The sequence below is a fragment of the Lissotriton vulgaris genome, chromosome 3_2 (genome assembly GCF_964263255.1).
Source record: "Lissotriton vulgaris chromosome 3_2, aLisVul1.2, whole genome shotgun sequence".
Classification (NCBI taxonomy): domain Eukaryota; kingdom Metazoa; phylum Chordata; class Amphibia; order Caudata; family Salamandridae; genus Lissotriton; species Lissotriton vulgaris.
In genome coordinates, this window is record NC_141690.1 from 170,434,601 (window position 1) to 170,443,326 (window position 8,726).

General features: G+C 45.8%; 1 pseudogene; it reads right to left on the bottom strand.

Annotated features, from left to right (window-relative positions):
* Positions 1–665: 665 nt before the first annotated feature.
* On the bottom strand, positions 666–8,073 carry LOC147725472 (protocadherin gamma-A3 pseudogene; annotated as a pseudogene).
* Positions 8,074–8,726: the final 653 nt, after the last annotated feature.

An 8,726-nucleotide genomic window follows, 5' to 3' on the forward strand; every position in this document is an offset into this window, starting at 1 on the left:
ACAACCTCAGCACCAGTGTAGCACCCCCTCCAGTGTATGCTTGACAGGTGATCTTGAGTTGTCGTTGACTATGTGCGGCAGAGACAGTAAACGCTTGTGCTTGAGTTGATGCTGCTGGGGTGGTATGCAAGCCTCAGCAGTTGCCGACAATGAAGAATTTTCAGATGGTTCCACAGCGACCATCGTGTCCATGAAAGAGCTGTCAAGGGTATTCAGAAAATTATTCCAGGTCACCTGGGTTGAGAAAGTGTTTAGTTTTGCCATCTATGACAAGCATGCACACGGGGTGTAATGGGACATATTTAAGGTCCCTTCACCTAAGCCAAGGGCAGAGAGCAAGGAACTTGACATTGATAGCTAATAAGTAATCTATGAGAAAATGTTACGGTGTGGAGATGGAGTTGTACTTCCACATTCCCATAGTGCCTGTTCACCAAAAGTGTCTCGGATTTTGTGAATAAAATTGCCATTTTTATTTTCAGGCCATTCACTTGAAGGTCAACCCTCATGTGTAGATGGGGTTGATGCAGTCTATGATCGGGTGCAGCAAATGCGCATTATTGGAGGAGCAGGCCTGGACACGGTGGATCCTCTAGAAATCCAAAGGGCCAGGAAAGTGGTGGTCTAATACCTTGGCGAGCAGCGCCCTATGAGAGGTTATCATGTCAACCTTTTCTTTTTTCCTCCTCGACACCATAATTAGAGAAATTATTCCATTGTGCCTTATCTTCCAAGTCAGCAACCTCATGCCTCAAGAAGACAATGTCTCTATCCCCAGGCTGGCATGCCTCAGATTTAGCTTCCACATGGTCTAACCTCCCAACCACGGTGTCAAGGCGTGCCAGGAAAGTGGAAACCTTTTGCAGCATCGACTTTACCTCCGCTGTGAGATCGCTCATTTTACTATTCATGGCAGGTAAGGTAGCTCCTATGGCCATAATTTATTTTAGGAGAGCATTCATTTTATCAGGCCAAGAGATTGGCTGTGTCAGGCTTTTGCAGAGGTTTAGGTCATGCTACTGTCTCTGAAAACAGCAGTTGTTGGGCCATTGGCGTTGTGGGGCTGCATGATAGGAAGAAAAAGATAGCATGTGGCACAAATGAAGCAAAGTCAGTGTGGCCGTCAGGCAACTGAAGAAGTAAATGACGTGAGGGGTACTACCTCATTAGTTATTTGAAATATGACATTTCCCATTGCCAGTACCCATCGTCACAAAAGGTGGTAGTGCAGTGTAGACCAAAGGTGGCAGTCAGCCCTTCTTATAGAGGGAAAGGAGGTCTTCCAGTTGAAGAAGGGGAAACGCCAGGATTGAATCAGGTGTCTCCTTATCACCCAACAGCCAATATCAATAGGTTTTGATGTTTGGGTACTCACCAAGGGTGTCTATCAATTATAAAAGGGGTGGAGTGGCCCGAACGGTCACTCGACTCTCTTGTGACTGACTGCAGGTCTGTCCATACACTATGGCCAAGGATTGCACCGGGATCCCTCTTAAAATCCTGGCTGGCAGGTCTGATAGGCTGATAGGCCCTCTTAGTGTCCAGTGCCTCTGCAGTGGCTCATGTGTCATTGGCTGCCTCTATGGAGTTATAGATAGGGTACGCAGTGGCAGGATCATGACCACTCAATCCCTTCAGTAAGAGTGCTAGAAAGGATCGTCCCCATAGCTGGCAGAGGGAGCTTAACATGCCATATGGTGGACTGTGATTGCTTAGAAACCTATCCCTCTGGTCCCAAGCAGCCGATGTTCAGTGCTTCGGCCAAAACGACTGTCAGGTCTACCTTTACCTCAGTGTCTCAAATACTCAGAGGTACCCAGGTGCAATAAATTGCCCTTGTTTCATTGTGGTGGACTGGTTTAACACTCCCCAGTAAAGACCTTGGCAAAAGCTCAATTCATCTCTTTACAGCTGGAAGATCATAGCAAGCAGGGGTCTCCTGGTGATGAAGCACATTATCCCCCACAATCTTTATCTTGTCAACCAGGGCTTCCATATGCAGACCATTGGCTACGTTCACCACAGAGAACTACCTGGGGACACTACATCCACCCACAGTCAGTGGCATTGGATTGGCCCCAAGTCAGCAGCAATGGGCCAGGAGAATTGACACCATGCAAGGGCCCTAGAAGGAAGCGGCCAACACAGTCGGCACTTAGCTCCTCCTCCAAGTGTGCATTTCTTATGGGTCATGGTCTACCATTTACTCTACAGATTGTATTATTTAGAGAGCTCATTTACAATGCTCTGGTAGAGAGGTGGTGCCTGGAATCGCAGCCCACAGCTCTCCAGAACGCTACCCATCCTCACTATAAAACAAGTTTCAAGTTCAAACATTCTTTATTCTTTTGTCTGAGACTTCAATAAAAGAATACATCAACATATTTTTTTTAATACTTTTTTTAATTTATTATAAAATATTACCACAATTCATGAGTAGGTACCAGTGCATATATTTTTCTTAAATAAACAGATGATTTTAAAAACTACAATGCACAATTTAATAATTGTTTAAAAGCGAGATTAAAAACATACTCATAAAAATAGCATACAATTTACAAAAAAAGTAGTGAAGTAGCAGTTAGTCTGAAACCACTACACATGGATACACGTGAGTGGAAGAATAATAAAGATGGCCCAAGGGAAAACAGAGGAAGTATATGACGACCCCTGCCCTAAAGTGAACCAGCAGGGACCTTTCCCAGTTTCCGAGTGCTCTTAGTAAATAAGATTCTATGCCAGTGCTCATTTTCAAATTGACACAGTCTTTCACATTAGTTTTTCCAGACTCCACATTTCTCCTGACAATGCGCCTTTTTTCCAGCAATGAAGTCTTGAATGTGTTTTTTAACCTGCAAATGTGATAGAGGTTGGATTATCAAACAAAGAAGAAAGTTCCAACTCTGATAGAGTTTGACAAATTCATGCAAGCCAGTGTATGCTAAGGCCTTTATCGCAAAGAAGACAATCTTCAATAACGGATGGATTCAGACTAGATTCTGGATTGAGCCAAACAGACAACAGACAGAGGGCCCAGTTTGATTCAGCCTTCTAGATAAGGGTGGCCAAGATGCTCAATGCAGACAAAATGCGAAGCTGAGGACAGTGATAGGAAGACTCATCTACGAAAACAATTTTCCCCAACCTGTATTGTCGAATAGTATAGGCCCAAACCTCAGCTCCATATACATCGGCGGGGACACCCTTGAAGTCTTTATAGGTATAATTGTAATGGCCGAGGCAAGTTTAAAGGGGCACCCATAGATTTGCACAGCTTCATACAAGAGTATGACATATTATTGCCCTAAGAGCCAGAAGAGCCAGAAGAAGTCCAAAGGTAGGGACACAGGTAACCTTTCCAAACGGCGACTATCAAATCCAATAGTAGGTGTGCTTAGCCATTTGAAACCGCAGACCATTATATGGGATTCAGTAAAGGGAGTATTAAATCATGGTCTGTCATAAATGTACAAAGGAGCAGACCAGCTTACGTAATGCCAGAGGTGTAGCTTTAGGGTGGGTGGTGGGGGGTTGTTTGGGATGTCATACCCCCTCAATTAATGTATTATCTAGTAAGTAGCTGGGTACCGGTGCTTCGGGTTGGGTCTGTGAGATTTCACCTCTAATCTTTACATACAGACAGGCAAAAACACATGAACTCTCTTTTGTCTCTGTTTTGAAGGTCTTAAAACTTTTACTTATTTAGCAAAATGTGGGCTGCTCCCTCTGTATCCTTGCAGTCCATGGCTCAGACAGGCACCGGTGGAAGAGGAATCTTCCTTAACCAACACAGACGATGCTCTCATGCTGCACGAGAGCAGCATCTGGATTTGGTGGATCGGGCTGGCTGCTACTTTAGGCCCTGTAGGCCTTTGCTCAGGGCACAAGTCCTAAAAAAAGAAGTGGGGGGATGCTGTCACCGGAAGTGACTTCACAACCAGAAGTGACGTCACAAAAGGTGGTTGCTCCTCGTCCCAGAGAGGCCAAAGAATGAAGTCCAGCTGTTTGGCAGGGGGGACAGCGTCCCCCCGGTAAAATAGGTGGGGGGATGCCGTCCACCCGTGTGGTACCCCGACTCGAGCCCTGCCTATGCTTGGTCTCCACCCTAGCTTTCTCAGACAGATAGGTGGAGACCTGCAAAGTGTCCATGTCAGTTTGGCAGACTCAAGACAGTTGGCCAAACTGACTTGCACTCATTTGCAGTCTCGCCAGTACCGTCGCCAGTCCTCTATGCAGCAAAGGACACGCCCCTCCTTTATCCTGGCTCCTCGGCAGGCTGATGTCTTTATTTATTTATTTTATTTATTTATTTCATTTGTAAAGCGCGTCTGTCACCTAAAAGGCATCCTGACGCTAGCAGACTCAAGGCAGCAGTAAGAGGAGGGCGGTAGCGGACTAAAGTTTAGGGAAGAGAAATGTTTTCAATCTCCTCCTAAACAGAAGGAGATCGGAAATGTGTCTGAGCTCAGCCGGGAGAGCATTCCACAGTTTCGCTGCGGTTACGCCAAACGCTCTTCCTCCTGCTTTGATTTTCTTAAACCGAGGTATTATCACCAACCTGGCAGAGGAAGAGCGTAGGCTGGGGGCTAGAACATACCATCTAAATTTCCTTTGTAGGCCAACAGGACCAAGATCATGCAGGGCCTTAAAGGTCAGACAGAGAGACTTAAATTGTACCCTCTGTCTCACCGGGAGCTAGTGTAACTGGGCCAAAGCCATAGAGGAGGAGGCTCTCGTCGCCCACCCCAGGGCTAGTTTAGCCGCCGCAGACTGGACTCTCTGAAGTCTATCCATAAGAAAGCTTGGAAAGTCCAGCAGCAGGGAGTTACAATAATCTAGCCTGCTGAGCACAATGCAACGTACCACCTCAAACCGGGCTGGGGGCGGAAGTAGGGGAAGAATTCTTCTCAGAAGTCTAATGACAGCTAGACAGCCAGCTACTAGTTTCGATACCTGCGCCTCTAGAGAAAGCTCCATATTGAACATGACACCTAAGTTGCGCACTACCTTCACTGGCTGTACCTCTGAGGAGAAATCACTAGGCCAGAAGTTACAGGGTAAAGAAGTTTGCACCCTAGGCCTAGGGCTGTACAGCACTTCCGTTGTCTCTGCATTAAATTGCAGTGTATTGGCTTTCAACCACCTGGCCGCGTCTCGCAGACAGTTGGCGCGCTATGTGAATAATAAAATGGCAATTTAATAATTTCTTTGCCTTTTTGTTCTTCACATTGCTTTAGTGCTGCTCGCAGTGGGTGGGTGGATTTAAGCCCCCCACCTACCCTGCTTCTCATATATTATATTTGTATGTGATATGCCAGCATGATTGTTAGGAAATCTGTATTTCAGACTCCCCCAATCTTACTCACTAAGCTACGCCTGTGCCAAATGCCCTAGGTGTAGGAGCCATTATCAGAGTACATCAGTGCAGGAATAGGAACATTATTTATATCTACAGCCCTAAAAGTATTTGCTAAAGAAGTCTAATTGTAATAAGCAGAATAAAAGGAAGAGCAATGTCATATTAAGCAGCCATTTATCATGTAGCTCGAGCTGAATGAGTATTGGCTCTATTATAGGTCTATATTGTTAGTCACACTATAGGTATGATGAAGGGTCTTCCATGTAGAGGGATTGATCAAAGTTGTACATCGTAAACCTGCAGAAGAGCGTGATCCGGAAGACGGCTAGAGCACTGAGAAAGATGAGTCACAGCGTAATGGAAGGGCAAAGCCGGCCACCATACTGAGTGTCAAATGCTAAAGAGAAAATACACCATGTTCTTCCCAATCCCCGTTTTTATTCGACAGTTCTATGTTGCTTTGGAAGACATATCTTACTGAATGTTTTTTCTGCATCTGACACATCTGTTTACACTTTGATCAAGCATCCACAGGGCTTGCAGATTTTTTTGACAGTTCTAATTGATATGCAAATTTGACCAACAGTCCCACATTATGCATATTAATAAGATGCATCTAGAACTTCCACCACTTTTTTTATTGTATTTCCATGAAACCCCACCAAAAATGCTGCATTAGGAGCATGTTACTAACATTGTTATGGATCGACACATATAGTACATTGCAGGAAAAACGATCTACCATATAGGCCCTGATCAATCTCTAGAGCTGCCAGAGCAGTTTTTAAGGTATAGGAAGACGAACACCAAAGTTTGCTAGTCTTGATTCCACCTCTTTCTACAGCCACCCTCCACTTGCTGCCACTTTCTCTCACTTTGAGTGTATTTTTAATCTCTGCTTCCTCCTTTTGTCGCTGTTTTCTTGTCTTTACATTTTTCTTTTTTCACCCCATATCCTTCTAGCTTCGGGTCAAAGTCACATGATGAAAAATAGGTCATGGCCCGGAATAGTGAGGGCCGGTGCCCACTACATAACACCACCAGCACAAGTTAAGCAGCAGGAGTCAAATTCTCTTTGAGGAGTTTCTGATCTCTACTGATGAAGGATAAATTCCAGACACACATGCCAGACAGCACTATCTGCACCAACTCTGGTGAAAAACGAGCGCTAATACTAGTAAGTAAGCCCAAACATTGCACTTTACTTACCATAATGCTTAAAGGTGAACTGTGCTGTGATGTGCGGCAGTGTGCTCCCATCCCCCTTTTGTTCTCTTTGAAGAGAGTCTGCTTTTTTAGGTTTTGCCTGGCGAAAAGATGCGCTCTGCGCATCTTTTTCGCGCAGGCGAAAACCTAATGAGAATAGTACGGGAGACAGGAACGGCCCCCGTCTTTCATTGGCTAGCTCCATAAATGGAGGCTAGCCATTGGAAGACGGGCCTGTCCGTCAATGCCGGACCAGATTCGGGGGCGTTCCCGAGATTTTTTGGCTTTTGGCTACTTCACGCTACGTCAGCCAAAAGCCCTCGGGAACGCCCCCAAATCTGCTCCGGCATTGAGCCGGCACCCGCCTTCCTGCTTGCGTGAGTGATCTGACACAATCATCAGAGCTATCACAGTTCCTGCTCCAGCATCCTCTGGAACTGAGCTGGACACGGAGGTGAGAGTTATATCCGGAGTGTTGTCATTCTCATCAAGTATTTCTACAAACACCTGACAACGGCCGGCCAGAGGGAATGGACCTTTATCCAAAGCCTCCACTGAGAACTCGTACACGTTGGTATCTTCGAAATCGATGCTTTGCCGCACCGTTATCACCCCCGTCATCTCTTCGATGTGAAATACATTCTGTAAACTCACGGGAACCCGCCTGTCGAAGAAATACCCCACTTCTGCATTCGGACCCTCGTCCAGGTCTGTGGCATTCAGCTGCATGAGGCGGGTACCTACCGGTACATTCTCGTACACTTTCACATGATACGCCGCCCTGTCAAATGTAGGGACGTTGTCGTTCGTATCATCACGTAAATTGTTATATTGATCGAACCCGATCTCCTGGGATCCCCTCCATCAAAAGCTGTCAAAAGAAGTGTGTGAATCGGCTGGAGTTCTCGATCTAAAGCTTGTTTTAAAGTCAATTCTGTAGATTTCTCTTTCTTGGAATATACTTCAGTTGTTGTAATGTCAAAATATTCCGTATGGCGTAATGTGTACCCCTGGAGGGCATTTGCACCAATATCAGGATCCATGGCGTTTCCGATTGGAAACGCGCTGCCCGGCAACGCCGACTCGGGGATGTTAAGGGTGAGTTTATTTTCACTAAACGAAGGCGCGTTGTCATTCACGTCAATTATCTCTATTTCAAGGCGATGCATTTCCAATGGGTTATCAATAACCAGCTCTAAATTCAGTTTACAGGTAGGGCTCTCTGCGCACAGCTCTTCCCTGTCGATCCGTTCGCTCGTCAGTAAGACGCCCTTGTTCATATTCACCTGGAAGTGCTGCTTCTTGGCTCTCGACATCAGCTTCAGCCCGCGGGAGTTCAGACCGATGACGTCAATGCCCAGATCCTTGGCGAGGTTTCCCACGAAGGTGCCCGGGTCCAGCTCCTCGAGGACGGAATATCTGATCTGCCCCCGAGCGAGGTCGAAGCAAGTGCAGAGCAGGCAAACCAGGCACCATTTCACCGGGCACCGCTGGCTTGGAAGTGCCATGCCTTGAATAATCCACAGTGTTGTCTGAATTAAAAATCCCAGATAATGTTGCTGATTAGAAAGGTTGCTGCTGGTCAGTTACGAATCATTGCTGGGCGGAACCGTGCCATCCAAGAACGTCATGTAGATAGGTTTTCCATGTCATTGTTTTCCCGTCAGCAGAGGTGAGGTTTACAGTTTAAGCGTGCTGGTATCGCCACCTTGTGGAATTATTACGAATGCTGCGATTTTTGCTATCCTTTCATTTGAGCCCCCATGTTATGAGCATGGGCGCCTTAGCATGCCTCGCATCCCTTCTTGGTTAAAACACAATACTCTTATATTTTATTTCCACACAAAATGCTAAACATGTTTTCACATTTCGGATGTTGTCCAGATAGACGATCCTAAGATGCTCTTTGCATACATTTCCATGTTTGCATAAACACACGTTTGATACAGTTCGTAGAGTCTTTTCTTTTTGGACAGGGCTACTAAACACTCTTAAAAAATCATTCACGCATTTGTATTACTTTATACAAGTGTTGTGATCGTGAATTAGAAACAACGGGGTGCTGCACAACTCATTGCGCTGAATGGTCGTGAAATGTATCCCGGGAGACAGTTCACTGAGCCGCCTATTTAAGTTGTGACGTCTGGAATGTTGCCTGCTT